The sequence below is a fragment of the Equus asinus genome, chromosome 11, assembly GCF_041296235.1.
Source record: "Equus asinus isolate D_3611 breed Donkey chromosome 11, EquAss-T2T_v2, whole genome shotgun sequence".
Lineage (NCBI taxonomy): Eukaryota > Metazoa > Chordata > Mammalia > Perissodactyla > Equidae > Equus > Equus asinus.
This window is the reverse complement of record NC_091800.1, coordinates 83,303,972-83,328,613: the sequence shown is the minus strand read 5'-3', so window position 1 is coordinate 83,328,613 and position 24,642 is coordinate 83,303,972. Positions and strand designations below refer to the sequence as shown.

At 49.8% G+C, this 24,642-nt stretch overlaps 1 long non-coding RNA gene across 2 annotated transcripts in view; it reads right to left on the bottom strand.

The window, feature by feature from the left end:
* The window catches only part of LOC123289681 (uncharacterized), a 345,699-nt gene that overhangs the window by 206,520 nt on the left and 114,537 nt on the right, over positions 1–24,642 (bottom strand). The window lies entirely within an intron of this gene.

Here is a 24,642-nt window from a genome sequence, read left to right as displayed (position 1 = left end):
GCAGAAATCCACAGCCAGAGAGGGAAGGATTTTGCTTAGGCAACTATGCAGGACGTCCCTCAAGCTGTGAAGAGCTCAGGAAATGCAAGAAAATCAAAGATGGCAAAATTATCATTGTTTTTAAGGAGATCTTTGGATGACTATCCACCAACCACACTATCTGCAGCCAGGCAGGGCCCTGGAAGAACGTGCAAAGGCCTACGGGGAGAAATACTGGAGAAGAGGCTCCACTTCCCAGAGCAGCAAGAACGATAGAATACATGGAATAAGTTACAAGAAAACTGAAAATGCTCCTCAAGGCACAGAGCAAGCTTGAGCAAAGGAAGAGGGGAGCACATTGTTTTACACAGGATGGTGCATAGATCCCAGAGATGCATGTCCTTTCTGAGTTAATCTAAAATTTAATGTGATTCCAATAAAAACACTAGAGGCTCCTTTTTTGGGGCGGGGAGCGTGTGGAGAACAAGGTAAGCTGATTTATATAGAAATATAAACACCCAAGACTAACTAAGAATAAGGAAAAAGGAGTAAGTGTGATCGGTTGTAGCAGATAGTCAACCGTATCATAGAGACATAATAACTAAATACCGTAGCATTAGTGCCTGAGGAGACAGATGCACGATGGTCTGGAAAATCTAGAAAGAGACCGAAAAACGGATAGGAAGTTAGTGTGTGATAAAGGTGGCATTTCAAATAAGTCAGGGAAAGATGGATTATTTAACAGTTTTAGTGTTGAAACAACTGAGTGGCCAGTGGTCCTACCTTTCACTACATTAAAATTTTCGGTAGATAGAAATTTTAGACATAATAAACGAAATCACAAAACTAATAGAATAAACCACAGGATATTTTTTAAAAAGATAATATCAAAGTAAGAAAGTCTTTGTAACTGACAAAAACTGGTAAAAGAAAAGATTGATCAACCTGACTCTCAAATGCGTAACATTTGTGAATGAAGCTCCCCACTTGCAGACAAAATGAAAAGACAAAGGACCAATTGGGAAGAATATTTGCAACTTATTTCATTAAAAGGTCAAATCCCTTAAGAAATAAAGAGCTCTTACAAGTCAATAATAAAAAAGATTCCCAACTCAATGGAAATGTTCAGGGTCCGTAAGTGGTGAAATCACAGAAAAGGAAACATGAATGCACCTTCAATATTTGAAGCCTCATCAGAGAAATGCTAATTACAGCCAAAACAATGTATCATTTCACCCCTCAGACTGGAAAGGGACAAGGAGGGTGCAGAGGGACAGGAGCTCTTGTACAAAGTGGAGGGAGTGTAAATCCGTACAGCTTCTATAAGGAACAGTTTGACGATATACATTCAAGTTAAAAATGCTTGTGAACTCCTAATAGCAATTTCTCTCTTAGAAATTAGTCTCTCAGGTATCCTTGTGCATGTTGTCCATTTTTTATTATTTCACAATTTTGGAAAACCAGATCAACAATAGAGAATTGGTTCAACAAACTACAGTTTATTCGTCCAAGGGACTTAATCTATGTAGTCATGAAAGACAGTGAAGAGTCTCTCTGTGGACCCTGACATGGCGAGGCTTTGAAATAAAGTCTCAGGCCAGACATACTGTACTTTAATATACTACTATTTGTGTGTAAAAGTGGAGAAAAGAATAAAAACATATTATTTGCTTGTATAAGGTGCACATTCATGAAACACCTCTGCCGGGAGAGGTGAGCGACTGTGACATGGGACACACCCAGGGAGAGGAAGTGAGCGGCTAGGGCAGAGACGAGACGTGAAGGTCCTTCAACTAGGTGCTTCCACACTCCATACCCACCCTCCAAGACCTCCTCCCCCTTTCCTCTGTTTTACGTTTTCTTGTATTTCCAGAGTCTTTATTTCTCACTCCACGAGACTATATTATTCTGAGGAATGGTAGTAAATCGTCCTGATCTTGGAGTTGCCCTGTCTCCACTGTGCCTGGAATGCTGACAGGCAAATAGTTGGTACGCAGTGAAATATTATTGGAGGAAGAATGTAACTCTCCTTCTGTTTTCTTGTCATTGAGGTTTACCGTGAGCTCACGTGCTCCCCGCAGAGAGGCTCCAGGCACTGGGGAGATGAGCACTGGATGTTTCTCCACCTGAATTCACCTTTCACGACCTTAGCGATGGTTTTGCCCGGATGGAGATCAAAAGAAGATCTGGTGAAGATGCTCCATGTGCCCGAGAGTGTGGCCCACAGCCACAGCTGAGAATCCCGTTTCCTGTTTTCCATCCTCCCCAGGTCCTCACTCAGCAGGTAGTCACGGGGTGGACAACAAGAGCGTGGCGGCCCCTCTGTGGGGATTTTGTCATCTTTGTGCCTCTGTCAGGGTCTTTCGTGACCTTTAGCTCGGCATTGCAATAACTCTGTGGTTCGGGGCAGAGTCGGCAGCTGCACTGGAAGATGCTTCTCCAGGAATGACTTCTGTATACAAAGCTGTCGTCTCTGACCTTGGTCCTCGCCCTGGCCGAATCGGGGCCCAGACCCCGCACTTTGGTGTGCGCACCGGTCAGCAGTGCTGTTGGTCATATCCCTCTTGGGTTAGGTGTGGCCACAGGACTGGCCTGGCCTGATGTGACGACATGGTGGCCCCAGTTCTGGCCCGTGGAGCTGCTGGGATCACCCCATTCTCCTCACATGAGCCGTGGTCACTGGCGACATGTCAGGGAAGGCTCTGCTAACCGGGCCCCTGAGAGAAGATGAGGGGCAGAGCCCCCCAACCCTGGACGGACATGCGGCAGGAACAAATACAACCTTTTCTTGGCAGAAGCCACTGAGGCGTGGGGTGTTCCTGAAGAATCGCGGGTCCTGTCCCACGCTGACACAGACCAGCATCTTGAAATGAGAGGGCGGTCAGAGTGACCTGAACCCCGTGGCCTCGCAGGTGGTCTGGTGGCATTGCTGAAGAAGCCCCTGTTGGAGGCTGGAGGGGTGGAGACCCACTCGAGCCAGGGGTGAAAACTGGCGGTAACTGGGGAGCAGAAGGTGTATGAATCAGCTTGCTGCTTGGGGAGAACAGATCCGGAGGAAGATCGTGACTCCTGAGAACCGGCTGCCTCCCGGCAGGCCTGAGAACCTCAGGGAAGGGCCGTGCAAGTCAGGAGAGGACAGAGCACCCCACACTACGCATCTCGTCCCAACTCCACATTCAGTGACATCGTACTGACAGCAGGAAACCTTCGGGGTGGGGGCATCCACAGCATAGGAACTGCCCCACAGGCCAGCAGTGATGCCAGCCCGGATCGACCTGGAATTTGTCCCAGCACAGCTCCGGTCTAAGCCAGCCAGGAGGACATGAGGCCAGCGAAGGTGACAATGGGAGAAACCAGGGGCCAGGGGGCTGGAGGTGTGCACACACCCCCTGCTGCCTTTTCCAGGGCTCTCTGCCCTCCCAGGAGTGGCGCACCCTCCACAGCCTCCCCCCATTTCACGGTCCTTCCCACCGAGTTTGAACGGGGCCCTCCCTGCTGACCTTGGGAATGTGCTTTTCCTGGTGACCTCCACATCTTCCCTTCCAGGCCCATTTTAAAGGTGATGGAGGCGCACGTGGGTTTGTCCGGAGGCTGTTGCCATGTGACTCTCCAGCCCCGGGCACCACCACTTTGTGGGGCAGGCTGTACTCACCGGCTTGGAAGGCCCGGCTCAGAGTGCGCGTAGGATCCCTCTCTGGGCAGCCAGCCTCTCTGGGCAGCACACTGATTGCTCCTGGTGGGGAATTTTCCTGGGACCAATTTTATAACTGGCCAGACTCCTCCCTGTGCCTCCTTATTAGCTTGTGTTATATTAACTTAGTATCTTGTTAGGACGGCCACCACACGGTGCCATTTTGGTCTTTGACTTACCTGGATGGCATCCCTGCAGACACTTTTCTAACAGCCATACTCCCCTTTTTCCTCCTGCCATTGTCGCATTCCCCCTTAGAGGGTTGCGAGAAACAAGTCACCTTGGTTAGGGGATTGTGCTGGGGAGGAGGCTGAAACTCACCTCTCAAATACTCACTTCTCTTCTTTTCAAAATGAACAGAACCATGATTTTTGGCTGTGCACAGTGTTACAATATTTCCTCGTCTCTCTGGCAGCTGTGTGGGGCCTTGTGACCAAGTTTTTTTTCCAATGAAATGTAAGCAGGAGTTATGTGTTGCATGAAACCTCTGTGCAGTCTCTTTGAAAGGGAAAGAGTATGCTTCTTTCTCTCTCCTCTCCATCCCGCCGCTTGGAATGTGGATTTGATGGTTGGAGCACCAACAGCCATTTTGGACCATGAGAGCAAGGGTCACTCCCCAAGGATGGTAAAGCAGAAAAGAGTTTGATTCTTATAGGCCATGTGCCCACCATACCAGTCTGTGTGTAGGTGCATGCCGGCTCTGCATTTCTGTTCTTTCCTCTCTTTCTTTTTTATTATTTTATTTTTAGGTCTCTTTTCTTGGCGCTAAACCCAGTCATAACAGATAAGCTCCTCCCCCAATGAAAGTATTATTAGTTCCCTCCCCGAGGTGAATAGTTTACCCCAGGCTGTTTATCAAATTAATCCCAATTTCCATTTCTTACCAGAATGAATCAAAAGGTTCCCCAGCCCGTGTTGCCTTCTCACCAAATATAGTAGCTGCTTTTGACTCTTTGATTTGTACTTTTCCCCTCACTGTGGTTCCCATGTTTTTTCCTCCAGGAGAAAACAGACAGAAGGAACTACCAGGTACCAGGCCCTGCCGCGTTCCTCGGAGCTCCTTCCTGCCCCTCTGCACAGACGGCGCCCAGGGCCTTTCCCTGCCCCCGCCTGTTCCCAGACGCGAGCCCTGAGAGGGCGGCTATTTCAGCCCACAGCAAGAGGTCTGCGTCACCACAGCCCAGTGGGGCACGCTGCGGGGTGACGGTGAAAAGACCCAGAGTTGAATAGAGAGATCCGGCCTACTAAATTTAGACACGGGCTCTCTATATTTAGTTCAGATCTCAAATAGGAAAATTTTCAGCCCGAAAATTTGTAGATTAAATAAGAAACAGAGCAGTTTACTTTGTCCATGTGCTACATGCAGGCCCGGCAACATTATTGTATGTATTGTCTTCAGGAAGAGTCTGCTTAGGCGTCATAGGGTCCTGGACACGGTAGTTCATAATCCCACTCTTCTTGGTGGACTTAATGTCTACAGTGGACTGCAATAACAAGCTGTCAGCAGCAGTAACAGCAATCAGTGTTTGCTGAAGTGAGCATGTGCTAGCCAGACGTGCTTTGGGTGCACGACCTCACTCAACCTCACGACACTCTGCCGCAGAACTATATAAACCACTCTCACTTTACAGATGACAACACCTGAGCACAGACAGGTTAAACAACTTTCCCAAGGTCACACAGCAGCAGTGATGGGGCCAGGGTTGAAATCAGAGCCTCATCTCTTAAACACTTTGCTCGGCTCTTGGCCAGTGCAGAGAACTCTCTCTGATCCCCAGGGAATTACTGCAGAGGATCCTCAGTATGCACATATTCTGTATTTATAAGTTTGTCTGCTTGTTAAAATGTATTTGTAACCCCAAAGTCATTCATTGCAGAGCATTTGCAGCCGTTGACTGACAGGCGCGAGGGGTGACACCTTGAGTGGCCTGATGTGCATGTTCCCGGCTGAGGTCTAACAGGGTGACTCTCTGCCTTCCTCTTCTGGCTCTCATACTGTGAGCAAACGTCCTTTCTGAGGTCTAGTTAGTGCCACATTTTCACACGTTTGTGCTTTTGTTGGCGCTCTCTCTGTCTTACATGGCTCCCAAGTGTGGTGCTAAGGTGCTGTCTCGGGTTCCTCAGGGTGAGAAGGCTGGGCTGTGCCTCGTGGAGAAACTACATTTTGGACGAGCTTCCTTCAGGCACGAGTTATGGTGCTGTTGGCCGTGGGTTCCACATTAATGAGTCAACAATATATACTAAACAAGGTGTCTTTAAACAGAAACACACGTAAAGTAAGGTTATGTACTGATCGGCTGATGACAACGTTGTGACCAGACGCTTGCAGGAACCTAAACCTGTATTTCCCCTGGGAGCAGTGGTCAATATTTGCTAACTCAGCATTCAGGGAGACTTTACAGCACATAAATGCTGCACATAATGGGAACTGCAGGGTCTTTGCTGCATGTCTGCAGGGAAGCTGCAACCTTATTTCTTCTAATTCAAGTTCTGTTTGGTTTCTCATTGCCTCTGCCCACAGAATGCAAGAGTTGATGGGCAAGCTCAGCGGCTCCTTCCATAGTGAGTTGTGAAATGACCAACCTCTGCCCTCACCTTCCACCCTGGTCTGACCACCGCCAGCTGGTCTGTGAGCTATGACTCGGAGCCCACGCTGCCTCCCATGTGCCCCTCTGAGGGGCAAGGAATAAAGGGGCCTCAAGCCAGAGATCAGGTGAAGACCCCAGAGCTGCAGTTCCTGGGGGACTTGTGGTTTTCCTTTAGGAAAACCCTTTCCTGGGGTAGGAGGTGGTATCTGCGTTAGACTTTGAACCAGGATATAAATTTCCAAGCCAATGAACAGTAAACCATCCTGTCTACAGTAAGACGAGGGAGGGAAGGATTCAGGTAAAACACATGTTGGATTAGTCAAAGGTTACTCTGGAGAAACACATGAATCATCCAGTTCTGGAGATGCAGCATACAGGGGGAGGCAGGGAACACCGAGCTGACAGTAGACGGATGCAGCTGAGTCTTCCATCGGTAGATTCAGGGCTTCACCAAACCCCAGCTACCAAAGCGTCTCCTGCGAGAGGTCCTGATAGGCGGGGCCGAGTCTGCTCCGTAAAGGGTCGAGCTTTTGTACTCTCTATCCTTGCTCTATCATCATCCCCACGGCACATGGAAAAAAGGCATATAAGTCACTGAACTACCACTGGGGTGGTTAGAGCTGAAATGGAGACTTTTTCAGGCAAATCTCGATCAACATTGTTGTTTTTTGACAAGGGAAGCCTGAGGGACGTAAGCAACGTTGTTCGCGATCGCAGCGCTGGAGAGCGGCAGAACCCGGCGCAGACGGAAGCCGGCGTCAGGACCACGGCCAGCGCCCCGGGGCGGCATCCCGTCCTCACCCGGGAGTGAAACGCCCCAGCCTTCCCTGGGATCTTCTGTGACGCAGCAGGATGTTCTGAGTTATTGTGTGCTATTAAAATCTTTTTTACAAGTGTGGATACCTTGTTTTCTGAACATGCTAATTTAATTAGCCCCCCAAATGCATTTTTCTTTTAGCAAATTTTTCTCAAATAATGCTCAGTAATTTCAGCTGGGTTTGGATGTGCATGGTCCCTAGGCATACCCACCGAGCCTCCTCCTTGACTGGCCTCCATGTCATCCACACATGGAGACATGGACCAAACTTTATAGTGCCTAACTGTACCCTCCAGGGCGCTGGGTGGGGCTGGGCCCATCCCTTTCCTCCCAGCCATACCACATCGCTGCCGTGGCACAGCTCTGCATGCACGGCCTTTAGGCAGCCCCAGGAAAGACGCGGACCCAGAACCCTTTTCTAGACTGACCAACAAACTGATGGGTGATGCCCCTGGGGGGAGGCCCACTTCTACATGTTCAGCACTGCCCCCCCCAAGGGGAGATGAATGAAGTCCTCAGGGTACCACCTCATTATGTTTGCTTCCTAGTGCATCCTAGGATTCCCCTACAAATATAAATGACATGTGATAAAGATGTTAGGTCATATATAAATATACTCATAATGTTAATTGTGTGTGTGTACACACACACACACACACACACACACACACACACATATATATATACATATATATATATATATGTGCTGTATTCTACATGTTTAATTCCATGAGAAGAGACTGTGGGGTGAGGTCATAACAGCGGTACCTGGCACACAGTAGCAATGGCTCACCTGCAGCCCTGATGGCCTCGTGGTTGAGCTCGGCAGGCTCTGCTTCAGCGGCTCAGGTTTGGTTCCAGGCGAGGAACCACACCACTCATCTGTCAACAGCCATGCTGTGGAGGCGGCCCACATAGAAGAGCTGGAAGGACTTACAACTAAAATATACAACTAGGTACTGGGGCTGTGGGGAGGAAAAAAAAAAGCCATCCATGCCATTGTCAAAAAAAAAAGAGAAACGGCAGGGCAGCCAGAAAACACTAGTCCCCACTCCTTCCCCACCCACGTGCTCTCGCTCTCCTCTGCCACACCAAAGCTGCTCCTGGAAACCCTCTGGGAGTCTGCTTTCTTCGTAAGCTCAGTCTGGCCCTGGCTCTCAGTCTTCAAGCATCCTTGCTTCCACCTACTGCACCAGGGGTGCCCCTAAACCACCTCCAGCCCCAAGTGCCCCTATAGGGGCAGGGCCACCAGGCTGGGAACCTCCAGCCTCAGTGGTCTGTACGGCCCCTTAGAGTTCCTGCATTTTAGCCAAGATTGTTCCACTCCCACACCCGCCATGCTGGATGCCCAACATCCTCTGAAGAGGCTGAGGGAGAGGTGACCAGCTACCAAACAGACATCTCCAAACGCCACGTGCAGTTTATAGCTAGAGCCACTAACCCTGGACTGGCTAGTGTTTTTGTTGCCACGTTGCAGACGGGGAGTCTGAAGCTTGGGGATAACTGTGCCAATCCTGTAGTGGGTTCTTGACAGCCTCATGCTTTCCTTCAAGCAACACTTCTATTCGGGGAGGGGGGTGCTGGCTAGAGGGAGATAGCTTTCCTCTGAACATTAGCCCCCAAACCCCTCGAGATTCCTTCCCCACCGAGAAGCCATGCCATTCACAAGGCTCACCCACGAGACGAGCGAGCCCATTTAAAGAACCAGATGATTCCCACGGCACAAGGTGCTTACAACCCAACCAGGAGGAGACACAGAGGACCCTTTCATCCTGTGAGTAAGTTAGTCTCTGGTGCCCTGCATGGCGTGCATCCCAAATGTCAATAGAAGGCCCAGCTCCTTGCTGATTCCCAGAAACGCCCCCGCCCCACAGCCTCCAGGGCCAGGTTCAACACCTCCGTGTCTGGGCTCCATCTGTTCTCTGCTAATGGAAATTGGAGTGTGGGAAGTGAAGATGTTTTTGAAAACATGTTTTCAGGTGGGGTTGCCATTGATTAACCTCGCTTTGTGTCTCAGCCTCCCACCCCTGGACCAAGTTGTGTGACGCATACCTGGCTGCTTTGTGTGCGCTGTTTGTGAAGGCTCAAGTGCCGTGGGGGATGGGAGCCTGTGCTGTGCACGCTGTCGCGGAGAATACGGGAGGCCGGGCATCCGCCGGGCTATTTATAAAGATAATTGTTGCCTATGAGGGTTCTAGGCACCCACTTGTGCACACCCCAGGAGGAGCAGGGCTCTTTATCATGTCTGGACTTAATAAAGGAGAAATAATGTGGCTATACGGCTCACGACAATGTGTCTCCTCTGGTAATCCTCTGTTTCAATTTTCTGCTTCGTATTGTGTACACTGAAAACAGCCTCACGAATTCACCGCTGCTCCAGTTTCCCCCTCGTGAGGACAGGAAGCACCTTCAGGCTTTAATAGGGTGCAAAATGGGGCCATGTTGTACCATCTTCACGGCCCCTAGGGTTCACACGTTTGTGAAAAACTGTGATTTTACCAATATAGTAAATATGTTTCAAATGGTTTTCTTTCCAGTGTTTAAACTGCAATGTGCCACGCACAGCAAGCAAAGGCTTTCTCTCGAGGATCCCCAAGGGCTGCTCGGTCTTCGGAGGTGAAGCAGACATGGAAGCATTGTTGCTCAAAACTGCAAGAGGAAACTGAGGCACAGGTGGCCGCAGCCATGATGTGCATCTGCTTGGAGGGGAGTCTTCTCTCCAGACTGGCAGCATCGGGGTCCTGATCAAGCTCTTGGACCACATGAGTTGATTTTGGGACATTTGCAGTCTGCATGGTCCTTTCTGTTGCAGGTCTGAATGAAGACGACAGCTTTAAGTCCAAAAACTGCCTTTTTTTTTTTGCTGAGGAAGATTGGCCCTGAGCTAACATCTGTGACAATCTTCCTCTATTTCATATGTGAGCTGCTGTCACAGCATGGCCGTTGATGTGGTGTAGGTCTGCACCTGGGAACCAAACCCAGGCTGCCGAAGCAGAGTGCACAAAACTTAACCACTAGGCCATGGGACTGGTCCCCTAAATTGCCTTTTTTTCAGGCAACTTTACATCTTAAACAGTCAAGGTGTGGAGAAGCTGTCTAATGTTTTAGGATCCCCCATATCTTCCAAACCCACTGGATTCGGCCAGGTTTCCTGTTTCAGAAGCTTTTCTTGGTTAAGGTGGGGATCTCTTTCCACATCCCCCGGGGGTCCTGCTCCATCTTGTGCTTCACAGGGAGAGGACACACTCCTCCTGTCCCCATGGTAACCCTTCCCCACGCGCGTCACCGAACCCATTAACTCATCACCTCCCTGGTGTGGCACTGGCACCGAGCACCTCGGCCCTTTCGCCTCAGGGACACTGGGGTCTGTACAGAGAGGCCCCCAGAGTGGGCATTTGGTGCAGCAAAAGCAAACCCACCAACAGCTCTCGGGACAGCTTTCCCTCTGGATGGACACTCAGCTCCAGGTCCTGTGAGCCATTTCAATTCTAGCCGATTCAAAGAAACCATGAGCTGGCTCCAGTTAGCAATGGACTGGGGTTAGTGAAGAGCAGGATGGGGTGCAGGGCGCAGTCAGTGAGGAGCGGGGCGCCCAGCACCGGGACGGGGGTTGAGGCCGGCCGCGTTCCACCTCCTGATCTTGACCACACAGCCGAGACAGGGTTCCAGAGGCAGCTGGAAGGGGACTAAGGAGACCCAGTGGTGCCAGGAGCAGAGAGCACAGTCAGTCCTTACACCCATCTGTAAAGGATTTTAGTGGGCTTTGTCCTTAAAAGGTTTTCAAGTATGGGAACATTTCTCCAGGAAGAAGACCTCTTTAGAAAGTATAGGCGATCTGATCCATAAGCCTCAAACATGAGTTTTCAGACCAGGAAACCAAGTATTCTTTTTTTTAATGATGATTATGCTTCCAAAGTGGTTAAAAATGTTTGACATTTGGCCAACATTTAGCCAAGTTTTTAATCTGACTGTGAAACTTTCATTTTCAAGGAGAGATGCACGAACTAACCAAAGCCGGGATAAGGAGCTCCAAGAATATCTGGGAAATTACGAACGGACTTGAGTCAGCCTCACAGTGGCCTGACCCTGTAGGACGGCGTCCACTTCTATTACACAGGCCAATACTTTCACCCCGGGTAGAGGGCCATTGCATTAAAAAAGTGATATTTTGGGGGGAGAATTTATCTTTTTTTCTCTGAGGCCTCTTGAAATTAAGGCAAAAGAATGGGATGGAGCTGGTTTTCAGGGTAATCTTGATTCATCTCCTCTGAGGAGAGTTTCTCTTTGCCGAGGCTGAGCTGAACAGGTGCGAACCCAAAGCAAATTTCTTCATATCCCTTAAAGAGTTTTAAAAGTATCTTCCAGAAAAGTCTGTTTTCCTTCCAAGGGCTGCTGGACTGATTTCAAGCATCATTCGAAAAGCCCTCGCAGACACCCTGGGGCAAAGGCGGCCGTGTCTTTGGGAGGCCGGCTCGGAGGGGACGGGCACAGACACATTGCGAGCTCTCTCTGTGCATCTGGAACTCCAGGACTTTCTCCCTCCAGCCTCTTCTTGGAACATGCTCCTCTCCCTCCACCCCAACCTGAACCCTCCCACCTCACCCCTGCAGCTCTCCCTCTAACCCAGCTGACCATGTTACCGTCCCAGCTGACCACGTTACTGTCCCAGCTGACCATATTACTGACCCAGCTGACCACGTTACCATCCCAGCTGACCATGTGACTGTCCCAGCTGACCATGTGACTGTCCCGGATGACCATGTTACCCTCCCAGTTGACCACGTTACCATCCCAGCTGACCAGGTTACTGTCCCAGATGACCACGTTACTGTCCCAGCTGACCATGTGACTGTCCCGGATGACCATGTGACCGTCCTGGATGACCATGTTACTGTCCCAGCTGACCACGTTACTGTCCCAGCTGACCATGTGACTGTCCCGGATGACCATGTGACTGTCCTGGATGACCATGTTACTGTCCCAGCTGACCATGTGACTGTCTCCCAGATGACCATGTGACTGTCCCAGCTGACCATATTACCATCCCAGCTGACCATGTGATTGTCCCAGCTGACCACGTTACTGTCCCAGCTGACCACGTGACTGTCCCAGATGACCATGTGACTGTCCCAGCTGACCATGTTACCATCCCAGCTGACCATGTGACTGTCCCAGATGACCATGTGACTGTCCCAGCTGACCATGTTACTGTCCCAGCTGACCACGTTACTGTCCCAGCTGACCATGTGACTGTCCCAGCTGACCATGTGACTGTCCCGGATGACCATGTTACCGTCCCAGCTGACCACGTTACCATCCCCTCTTGCATGAATTTCCAGCATCTCCCTCCTTCTCACCCTCAGCTTCCTTCCCATAGCACCAAGAACATTGCAGCCATCAGAGAAGAACTTGCAGGTTTCCATTGCTGCCTCTGCCACCATCTGTCTGTTCTCACTTACTGCTCTCTGTCCCCTGTGCCTATGTGGGATGGCCCCACTCCTCTCTAAGGACAGCTCCCTTTTCCCACTTCCTCCAGGCCCAGACACCCATACCCCTCTGCTCAGACTCCGTGCACCTCGCCAACACTGATTGCTGCATCCCCAGCGCCCACCTGGTTGCTCCATCTGTCAGGCCCTGTCTCCCGCCTCACTCATTGCATCCACTCCTCTTGGCCCGCCTTCTGCACTCACCTCTTATTTCTCTGGCTGCCCCTCCGCAGTGCTGTTTGCTAGTGCTCCCCATCTCCCAATTCTGCAGCAGGTGGCAGGGCTGCTGTTTCCACCCCCCCCCCCTCCCCCTCTGCAGCCACTCCCTGTGGCAGATCTTCCCTGGGCTCTGCGTTGCCTCCTGTGTACAGGCTCCCACAACATCAACTTGCCAGTTCACCCCTCTCTGCCCAGGTTTAGTCTCAAACCCGTTAACCGTTTGACTTGGATGTCTACTGGAGGACTAATGGGTACCCCATCTTTACCACGCACAAAACTGAACTGTTGGTTCCCCAGGACGCCCCTGACCTACCGAGAGAGAGAGAAGGAGAAGGAGGAAAGGAGGAAGAAAGGAAGGAACGAGAAAGGGAAAGATCTCTTCCAGCTGCTCAGGTGAAAAATCTTGAGTTGTCCTTGACTCCGTTTTTCTCACCCGTCACTCCATCCTCAGCGCCTCCTCTTTGCTGAACCTTTAAACAGACTCAGAGACCTGTGACTCTTCCCTGTCTCAACCACAACGCCCCTTGTCCAGACCGTCATCTCTCACCCTGCGCCCCGGACTATTGCCGAGGCCCCTCCCGGGCCCCTGCTCCTGCGTTTGTCTGCACAGCGTCTGGAGTCATGTTATTAAGTGTGAGTAAGGTCCGGTCCCTCTGCTGAAAATCTCCCTGTGGCTTCTCATCTCACAAAAAGTGGAAGCCAAGTGCTTCCTGTGACCTGAAGTCACCTCCTCCCATCTCCCCTGCCCCTGACTCCCAACCCCTGGCCTCCAGGCTCTTCCCAAAACCACTGAACCTCAGGGCCTTTGCACTTGCACTGCCCTCTGCAGAGGCCCCCCACTCCCCTCAGGAGAGAAGCCTTTCCCACCTGACTCGCATGAGACTGTGTTTGCACCCTCTGCCGTCTGGGCATTTGTTCATTTGTTTGTTGTCCATCTCTCTAATTCACAGGGGGCTGATCCCTGGGGTGGGCTCTGTACATAGTCAATTCTGAAGTATTTGTGGAATCAATGAAATATCTGTATTGTGGGATTACATTAAATAGTTCATATATTTCAGATGCTCACTCATAGCTATTATATTTTATTATTAAAGAGCTAATATTGGGGCCTGTCTGGTGGTGAAGTGGTTAAGTTTGCACGTTCCGCTTCTCATGCGGCCCAGGGTTCGCCAGTTCGGATCCTGGGCACGGACATGGCACCACTTGGCAAGCCATGCTGTGGCAGGCGTCCCACATATAAAGTAGAGGAAGATGGGCATGGATGTTAGCACAGGGCCGGGCTTCCTCAGCAAAAAGAGGAGGATTGGCAGCAGTTAGCTCAAGGCTAATTTTCCTTAAAACAAAACAACAACAAAAAGAGCTAATAATTCATAAGGTTTGATAAGCATCACAACTCCATCTGGTTATAAATAAATAACCAAGAAGCTCACATCAGCAGACGATGATTGGGGAAGAGTCCTTCTAGAACCCCCTCCCCCGCCCCCGCCATGAACAGGAGACATGCAAAGACCATATAAGCGGTGGGCGGGTTCATCTTTTAAAGCAGCATGTGAGTATTTAAAAATTTCCCTTTACACTAAATTGCAGTAAGTGGCAAAGGGAGAGCAAAGTTTAAAGCACTTCGTTGGTCCAGGAGATAATTTTCCGTCACTTTGGCAAAACATTTATGGAACAGAGTTAAAAATAAGAAAATATTTCGACTTCAATCAAAAGTCAGATTTTAAAAGTAAAATGATACCCTTTTTTCCCCGAATATTGTCTTGACACTAAAACGTTGAAAACGAAAAGAATGAGCTGCCGGGCCCTGAGCCCTCTCCTCTGAGTCAGTGCATGGACTCTGGAGCCAGGTCTGGGCAGACGCTCTGCTCCCAGGGGCGCCTCCTGCAGGTTGAACCCCTTCTCGGACCTCAGAGTCCCAACCGGTCAGGACGAAGAACGTTTAGCCCACAGAGGGAAGAGTCGAGTGTGTGTTAAAATGCCTCGCATGGGATAAGATCTGTGACAGTCTTCTCTAACGGAGCTGCAATAAAACAGAAGACTTTCCAAGAGCGCTTCATGACAACAGGTCCAGCTTCTATGATCAACACTATCCCCATGAAGCACGTGTCCCGTATTAAACATGTTTGCACAGGAAGCTGGGCTCGAGGGTTAGAGTGCATAACCAGGAGCCTGTTCGTTAGCAACTTGCAGAACACACAAGCAACACTGGCGTGCAAACTGGACCATGGAAAAACCAAAGTACAAAAGTGTGTATCAACTAGCCCATGATTAAATATTGGCTATTTATTGGTGGGGTTGTGGGAGCTTTCCTGTGTGGAGAGGGAAAAGCTCCTGGACAACCTCATCGAGTTTCCAGAAAATAACAGCAGGAGCAAGCTTGATGCTCATTGTCATAGGAGCTCCCAGGATACTGGAAATAAAGATGACTGTTTACGAAATTAGAGAATCAGAAGGGAGCCAAAGACCTGAGGGGAGACCGCCCTTTCTCCCCTGCTCCTGATTCAGTGGATGGCGCTCCGTCCTTCGTGGCAGCTGCCCAGCCCGCCTGTGGACGGCCAGGGGGGCCAGCCCGTTTCGCCCCTGCAGCATCGGGCACTTAAGACCCGATCTTCAAATCGCCCTCCCTTTTGCATCTGCCTTGATGTTTTGCATTTGTTTGAGGCTGGCATCTGCTTCCAAACAATGAGCAGTAATTTTAAACCTGTTTAGCACGCATTTAACCCAGATACTTCTTTTGTGACCATCTCACTTGCATCTGGGGTTCAGTGCAAAGAGGTTGTGAGGAACAAAGCCGGAGTAGAATGGTATCAGCCCGCAGCTGCACGGAGGCAGCACGCCCCCGCAGACCCGCACGGGCACTCTCTCCGCCTTCAAAGGCACCACCACCGAGAAGCGTGTTCCCGCTGTGCAGGGTGGAGGCTGCTCCCTATGACTGTTGTTTCGTGATTCCAGGTTCCCGCGTGGGCCGTGAATTCCCCCCACCAGGGGCCTGTTAAGGTGGGAAGGAAATTGCTGTGGTGAGAATCTGGAAGTCACAGGAAGGGAAGGGAACCCTCCACCCTGCAGTGATGCGGACCCCATGGCGACTGCAGGCACTTTTCACCAAAGTTAATGAATACCCACCCCCAGCCTGGGCAGGGCAGATAAGTGCCATCTGGGGCTGCCAACTGAATGCTTGGAGGCCTGAAAGGTTAACAGGGACTCAGGTCCAGGAGGGAGCCAACCAGCTGTTGGCTGGAACAAATCTCCATCTCTCACCCACTATCCTTAAAAGACACGCACATCTTCTTTATCCACTCGTCCACTGAGGGACACTTAGGTTGTTTCTACAGCTTGGCTTCTATGAATAATGCCGCAACAACATGGGACTGCTGACACCTTTTCAATATCTTCTTTTTATTTCCTTTGGATATATACCCATAAGTGGAATATTATTCAGCCGTGAGAAAGAAGGAAATCCATTTGCGACAACATAGATGGACCTTGAGGACATTAGGCTAAGTGAGAAAAATCAGACAAAGACAAATACTGTATGATCTCACTTATATGTGGAACCAAAAAGCGTTCAGTTCGTAGAAACAGAGAGTAGATGGTGGTGACCAGAGGCTGGGGTGGGGGACTTGGGGAGATTCTGGTCAAAGAGCGCAAACCTGCAACTAGAAGATGAATGAGTCCTGGAGACCTAACGCACAGCACGGTGACTGCAGTCAGCAATGCTGTATTCTACCCCTCAAAGCTGCCAAGAGACTAGATCTTAAATGTTCTCACGGAAAAATGAAATAATTATGTGATGTGATGGAGGTGTTAGCCAACACCACGTGGTAATCACACTGCAATATATAAACGCGTCCAATCAACACGTGGTACTCCTTCAACTTGCACAGTGTTATGTGCCAATTATGTCTCAATTAAAAAGAAAGAAAGAAAACACACACACACAATTCCAGCTCAACTTGTTTGTTTGTTCTGATCTTGGTGTTTCCCAAAAGGAGGGAAGTGAAGCCAAATCTTCTAACTGAAGGAAACTTTTGATTTCTTGCTTTCGATTCTCTGTGCCATTCTAGGGTGATCGCACGAGAGCACCCTAAAGCCTGTGGGGGCCCCTGGATGGCCCAAAGGGTTTTGATGCACTGGAATGACAAGTTTTTGGTTCTAAGGCAGCTTTGGAGGCAGACTCCTCACCAACCCCCCTCCCCTCGTGCGGCTGGGTCTGCTCTGTGCACAGGTCCTCATCCCACAGACAGCGCTTGGGAAGTCCCTTTCATCCTAGAACACGGCTGTAGGATCTTGGGGACTTCTGAACAGTTTATAGGGTCAAAGTCGAAGTACTTTTCAAAGCCAGATTTGAAAACATATTCATATAAATTCTGATTGTTCTCTCTCAAGGCATCAAAAATGACAAGTTTTACAATCACAACAGTTATGTCACATTGATACGGCGGTATGATCCATACTCACAGAGGCTGACAAAACCAAGAGTTGGAGATTTGTAGCAGACCCTCGTTTTGTTGCTAGATGGCAATTAGAAACACAGGGGTCTATCACGGCGCTGTCAACAGAACTTTGCGTGATGATGGAAATGTCATCTGCCCCAGGCCATAGGTGGCCACTGACCGGGCCTGGCTGTCAGGCGTGTGAAATATGGTTAGTGAGTGAAGAACTGAGTTTTTAACTTTATTTGATTTTGAATAACTTAAATTCAAATTTATATTTTAAAAGCCACACGTGGCTCGTGGCTTCCATTTTGGACAGCGTAGATTAGGCTCTTCTCTGCACGTCTATTGCTACACACACCCACAGCACACGTGGAGACACATAGAAAAACAAACACACCCACACAGCTGCAGCTCTGGCTCTCAAGAAAATAGTCAATTTTTATTACTCGAAAATTTAATCCTTATTCTGTAAGTTTGGCTTGTTTTCTTTCATTTTCATCGGTACAGTGTGAAAACTGTCCTAGAAACTTGGGATGAAAGAAATAAAATCCGTCACTATCAATTCATCACTTCTGTTGCTGTCCTTAGGGGAGAGCTTTTAATTTAGATGTTGTTTAATTTATATATTTCTTTTAAAATGCTATCCCCATGGGACAATTACACTTGCATATATATTTTTTTCAGAAACCACAGATCAATATAAAGGCAATTAGAAATATTTTATCTTTTAAAAACAAAAGAATAAGTCAGGTTTTTGGAAAAACGATTTTTAAAAGATGAGCATTAAAAAATGAAATAAAATTTATTTGCATTTTGGAGTATAATATTAACACGACCAGTTTCTCTACTAAATTGTTTACTAAAATATCAGTGTTTTTGCTCAGCACTCCCTCCATGGCCCTTGGCGTGGAGAATTCAGTGAATCTTGGCTGTGATCATACAGCATTATTTGCGTGCCGATGTGGGCACTTCCATCTTGCGAGGTTGTTATTTAATGTGCCCATTTCTGCCTCTGTAACATGGGTTATCGCAGGACTTTCTCACAGGTGGCTCTGAGACTGGCTGAGTCAACAGACGTGGTTGATGTTGTCAGTATCGCCTCATTGTCTAGACCGTGGGGTTCTCCAGGAGGGAACATGCGTGCCCTCTTCACCTTTGTGCTCTCATACAGCGTATGTCTGTAAATGACTAAGCGAGTGCAGAAATAAGCGAGTCAACAACGGGCAGACGAGGATCGAGGTCATGAGGGGGACCTTACAGGGATGGGAAGGTTTTGGTGGGGTCTCTGCACTAGTGACATTTTGGCCGGATGATGCTTTGTGGTGGGCTGCCCTGTGCATTGTGGGTATTAGCAACACCCCCGGTCCCCACCGAACTAGATCAGGAGCATCCCCAGTCATGACAACCAAGCACATCTCCGCATCCTGCCTCAGTTTCCCTGGGGGGCACTGGATTACATCATTTTTGTTGGGGCTCTGGTTACAAACTTCCACAAATTTTGAGAGTCTATCCCAACCCCAATTTTGTTTTTAAAACTACACAGAACTGAGGGTTTTCAGGAACTATAGGATGCTTACGGGAGAAATACCTAATCTGAGGGACCACGCTCATTAACAAAGATTTCCCTCTGAGCATATTAGGGCTGATTTTATTGTCTTCTTTGGGATTTTACATATATTCCAAATGTCTTATGGAAAAATCTCCATTTTTTTTACTAATATAAAATGTATATAAAATGCATTTATTAAACAAATTGCATTGAGAAATAATTCTCTTCTCCTTCCTGTCCAAATCCTTTAAATAGAATCCAGTCAGACCCAGTTCCTGGGGTCATAGGATGTCACTAAAAGGATCACAGTTATGCTGTAAACGTAAATATAGAGACGCCAGCCGGCCATCTGAGAGAACGCGTGGTTCCCTGGATGCTCCCTCCCTCGGGAGACGGTGCTCCCTCTGGCTCTGCATCGGGTCGGCTAAGTGCACTCCAGTCTGGACATTCTGTTCCGCCAGCCACAAGTGCTTTGACCGTCTGTTTGTTAATGCGGTTGTTGAATTAGTGTATAATTTAGCTTGGTCCTAGAGCATGGAAAGGGTGTCCGGCTTTGAACGTTGGTAGACATTTATTTCTGTGAGATAAACGCCCAGTTCATTCCCAGGCATTTAGTCTGAAGATGAAGCAGCAGCAGCCGCCGCAGACTTCATGGGAACCAGAAAACACTCTGTGCATAATTTCGACGATGCTCAGGAGCCAGGTACGCTTTCGGGTCTCGATCCTTCTTCGTACTTTGTGTGCGGTTCACGAGGATCATTCAAAAAGGCGGAAGGATGAAGTCTACCAAATTCAAGGGTCTAACATGTCACAGAACTCTAAGGAAAGGGCGCGTCGAGAAGTCAAACGGGGTGAAGCTGGAACCAGCTGTTAGCGGACCTCGTTCAGATCAACCGTTTTAAAATCCCCAAGATACTATTTTTTCCCTGGTGCTCTTAGACAACAATTATTCCTTAAAACTGAAGAATAGGTTTCATAAGAACAGTGTAAGACACAAAGAGGCTCTTCTTGGAAATGCTGTTCAATAATAAGATAATAAGATGTTTGAATGCCCGTGTTATCTAAGGCTGATAATAACATATCTCGTCCTTCTCTTATTTTATTTTTTATAGGCCTGATAAATTAAATTAAACCAGCGTTTTGCTCCCGCCCTCCCTCAGAATGACTGTCTCAAGGGTGAGCGGGTGTGGGGCTCTCCTTCAGGAGTCAGGTGCGCCGGCAAAGGCAGAGCAGAGGTGGAACGGAGGAACGAGAAGAAACTGCAGGTGCTTGGAGGAATGTTGCAAATGCTGGTGATGTCTAAACAGCAAATAGGGAAAGAGCCTGGGGTGCAGTCCACATGATCGAGGACGTTCTCTGGGCCAGCTGGGCGTGGAGGGTGCAGCCAGGCCCTTGTAGCCCCGAGGATGCCTCTGCTCCCAATTTTAACACCCGTTAGAGAGCGTTTACGCGCAGCCTGGCCAAGACTTCAAGTTTTAACAAACTGTTTAAAAACATCTTCACTTCTCATTGGTAAACATCGCGTCTCCTAATATATATTGAGAAAATTAGTGTTTTCATGCAATGCTTTCTGGTACATTACCTAAACTCAATGTGCAACTCACACTTGGCGTTTCATTGCTAGCTAGCATCGGATCGCAATGTTTCACCACCAACGATGGGCGTCGCAGCAATAATTTGACAGGCGATAAAAAGAGACTAAGCTCTTTGGTGCAATTTTTATAGTCTATTCTCCACAGTATCAGGCACTGGAGTGGAAGAAATGAAGATGTACAATTTAACCAGTATGTTTACATGCATCCTACAGATATTTTTCTTTGGAGATTAATTGAATTACACCTATAAAATACTTATATTGTATACTTATCAGTCCTGAGATGATTTTGAACAATTAGGGGAATATGTTTTCATCAGGAGTAAAAGATAACGACCACAACTGAGCAACAGTGAACGCTATCCTAGGAACAGAACACGCTCGAATAATTTTTGCAAACGTGCTCTTCTGTGACACTCCATGTACAGCGTAACTTCACTGAAGTAGTTAGCTCCAACGCCTGCAGTTCTGAACGTAAAGCAGTCTTGCATCAAACCCCGCTTGTTGTATCCTTCCACAGTAGCACGTGGAGAGAGAGGGAGAAACAGCAGCAGGTTTGGTGGGGTGAAAAATGGCCCGGATTTTTTCCTTCATTTTGCAGTTGTGAGCTTAGTTACTTTGGGACTGGCCCAAGTCTCTCTGAATCTCAGTTTCTCCACCTGTTATTGGTCTGCTGAGGTCAGAGGGACTGGAACTGAGCAGAGAATTGCCACGGGAAACCAATACTGGGATGTTTGGTTTCAGTGGGATGCAGGCAGAGGTGTGATGGTAAGTCTTTAGCAACTGGCTCTCAAAGAAAAAGGAAGAAAGAAGAAAAAGAAAAAAGCCCTGATTGGTAGTGTTTGCCAATTTCTCCAGTGTAAATACTCGCACGATGGCTAATTTCAAGCAAAAAATGTGACATCTCTGACCAAGATGCTGGGAGAAGACGCTCCTGGAATCGCCTGAGCTGCTGCAGCCCCTCCAGGGCCCATGCCCCGACAACAGCGTCACCACTGTTAATGCAGCTGGCGTTGCCTTTCCTGTTCCAGTCAAAGCAGGAACATTAATTGCACATAATATTATGGCTTAACATTGACTTATGTTTTGCACTTTCGTAGAAGTAACATTTATCATCTTTATAGCTATTAGTGTGCTCATCACTTTGGCATTTAAATCCATAAGCATTAAATTTTCTCTCGACAGCAGTGTAGATTTCTATGTCCCTTATAATACGTTTGTGAAAAGTAGACTTTCTGTTTTCACCGTGGTGGGACCCACAATTGTGTGGTTATTGGGATGTAATCTTGGAAAGTCGAGACTCTCCAGACTAGAGATTCCTAAGTTCCCTTCCCTGACGGATGTTTGTAGGGTAGATCACATGAGTGTTACACACAAATCCTGGCATGTGGTGTCTGGAACTGGGCACGTGCTATTTCCCCAGTAATTACCTCGCCTCCCCACCTGCCCAGTGGCTCAGAGTGACTCAGGTGCAGCCCGGGCCTGCCCTTCCCACCCCGCCGTTCCACACTCCTCCAGCCATGAGGACTGACTCGTTCCAGGTTCTGTGGGTGGACCCCCCCTAACTGACACCAGGGCAAACAGCATCTCCCCTCTGCCTGTGTCACACAGCACCCCACTGTGTCAGGACTGCCACTTCTCTGACCTGTCAGCAGCAGCAGCGGCTCACAGGAGATGGTTAATAAATGTTATAGGGCTATATATATTAACATGTGGCATACGTAACTATATCAGATATTATATATTATACACTCAGGTCTGTGCATAGCACATGGAAAGGTGATGAGCGCTCCAGGGAAACACTGACGGTCCTGCATTTATTCATATATTCATTCACCTAGCAAACGCTTATTAAGCCCTCCCACGTGCTGAGACAGTGAGCGAAACCAGGCAGTCCCTGCCCCCGGGGTGCTCATGGGTGAGTAGCCAGAGGCCCTGACCTAGAGATCCCTTTCGCGGAAGGGCACACACCAGCCCGTGTGGGATCCACCCCTGGGTGGTGATGGAGACGGGGGCCAAGTGCCTTCCCCGAAGCGGAGACACAAGTGGAGACTGAAGGACCAGCAGGCCTCCCAGGAGACTCCTGTCTGGAGACCAGGTGTCCACAGTCGGCCTTGAAAGAGACCCAGGCTGAGAAAGGGTGCTGCACCCTGGAACAGCAGGGCTCAACTGGGGACAGCGTGTGCTCCGCTGCTGAGAAGGACCCCCTGGGTGGAGACAAGCGGCAGGAGGCTGCGTACTGGCCCCACAATCACCAGCACGTGGTCAGGAAGCCCCAAGTCAGTCCACAGCTCCCAGTAGCCCTCTGGCATCTCCAGGGAAAAGGAAGGAAGGGAGGGAGGCGGCCTGGGCACGGCTAACAGATGACCCTGGGATGCAACGTTAACAAACATCTCTGAGCACCTGCGATGTGCCAGGCGCTGCTCTAGGCCTGGGAATACAACTGTGAGTGATACACAACAGGCAGCAGGACGGCCCTAAGTGACGCAGAAGCCCCTCCAGATCTGCCACTCACCCACCACCGACTTTTTTTGAGAAAAGTCAGGGTGGGCGGCCTTGAGCAGTTGGAGCCGATGGGGCCTCAGGCAGCCTCAGGGGATGGACCACTGGGGCAACTGGCACAGGCCAGCCCACGATGGTCACACTCGGGGGGCCGCTCCCACTGCCCGGGACCATCTTCCAGGCTGGCTCACCTGCCGGTCTGATTTCAGCAGGCCTGTGGCCCGTCCCAGGGAGGGACAGGTCAAACTCCTCGCTGGGGCACCAGGGCCTTGCAACTGCCCGCTTTGGGGCTCCCGCCGATGTGGCCCCAGCCTGGCATGACCAGGAAGGCCATCCTGCAGGATTTTCCAGAGGCAGCCGAGAAGTCAGCTTCCTTCCTTGTGCAGGGGTCCTGGGAAAAGTGTTTGCCAAGCACGATTTTATCCAACAGTCACGTTGAAGCCACCCGAACAGCTTCTTCTAAGCGGCTTCTTGAGGTCCTTTTTCATCCCCAAGGGCCCTTCGTAGAGTGCAGACATGGGCAAACTGGTGAGATGTCAGAGGAAGATGAAGTAGAGAACTGACCTGAACTTCAGCCAAAACCTCCCACTGCAAGAGTCACAGCCAACGTCGCTCCCCGGCTGGTGCTCGACTTCCCTCCTGCCACCAAGGCCAGCCCTTTGAAGGGGGAGGAAACGTGACTCTGCCCTTTGAGAACATTCTCCATGACACAAGGGGCTTTTATAGAGAATATATAGTGAGCTGGTCTGCCAATGAGTCCTAGATCGAGAGGCAGACAAAGGAGGCAAATTCGTAGGCACGTCGGGCACGACTCTCAGACGCTGATGGGCGCAGAGGATGGCAGGGGCCTGCATGGGGTTCGGCGCTCAGTGCTGGGAGAGCCAGAGCGCTGGTCATAAAGGACTCTGAGGACTGCACGGGACCTCCCAACAGAGGCTTCTCGAAAGAAAGAGAAGGAGCCTCCTCAGCAGCTTTCAGAGGGCGGGGCTGGGGGCCTGGCTGAGCCCCTGCAGGGCGTCCACGGTCTGGGGGGTGAGAGCTCAGCCGGGTGCTCCAGCGGGCGTGAGGCTTGCTCGCAGATGGACTCAGGCCATGGGGTCCCAGGAAAGCGCAAGAAGCAGTGCCCAGCAGCCTGAGGCCCCTTCCCAAAGTGGAAGGACGTGCGCCTGCCTCCTGGGAGAAGGACCCGGCTGCCCTGGAGCACACTCATGCTGCCTCTCTGTTCAGATGGCTGAGATCCAGTGTGGCCGGTGGGGTTGCTCAGAGAAGAGACAACCCTTCAACTGGCAAACTCCCCCTCACCCCGGACACACGGAAACTTCCTTTTCACAGGTTTTTTTAAGAGAGAGAGTTGCATGTATTTGTCCTTCCTTTTGCAAACGTGGGCTGCCGGGGGCCTCCTGTGATCCCAGACAGTGAAGGTGTCTTCTGGGGCACTTCTCTTGGGAGGCAATGCCAAAGGAACCACCCCACGTCCCTACAGGAAACCGCACTGCCCTTAATTCAACAAGGAGATTTCCAACTTGGAGAATAAAGGCGGTCTTGCTACACCTCACCACACGCACACTTCCTCCCGGTGGACGCCCACCAGCTCCCCAGTGCTGGCCTTGAGAACACTGACCCCTAACTCTTGGGCCCAGGGAGGGCACGGGGCCCTGCTCTATGACCATAGACGGGGAGGAGTGAGTCTGGGGAGGGGGTGCACCCAGATGCCCTGGCTTACAGGATACTGTTGACTCGAGGGAACCACAAAGCCATCCCTACGAGGCTCCAGAAGATGG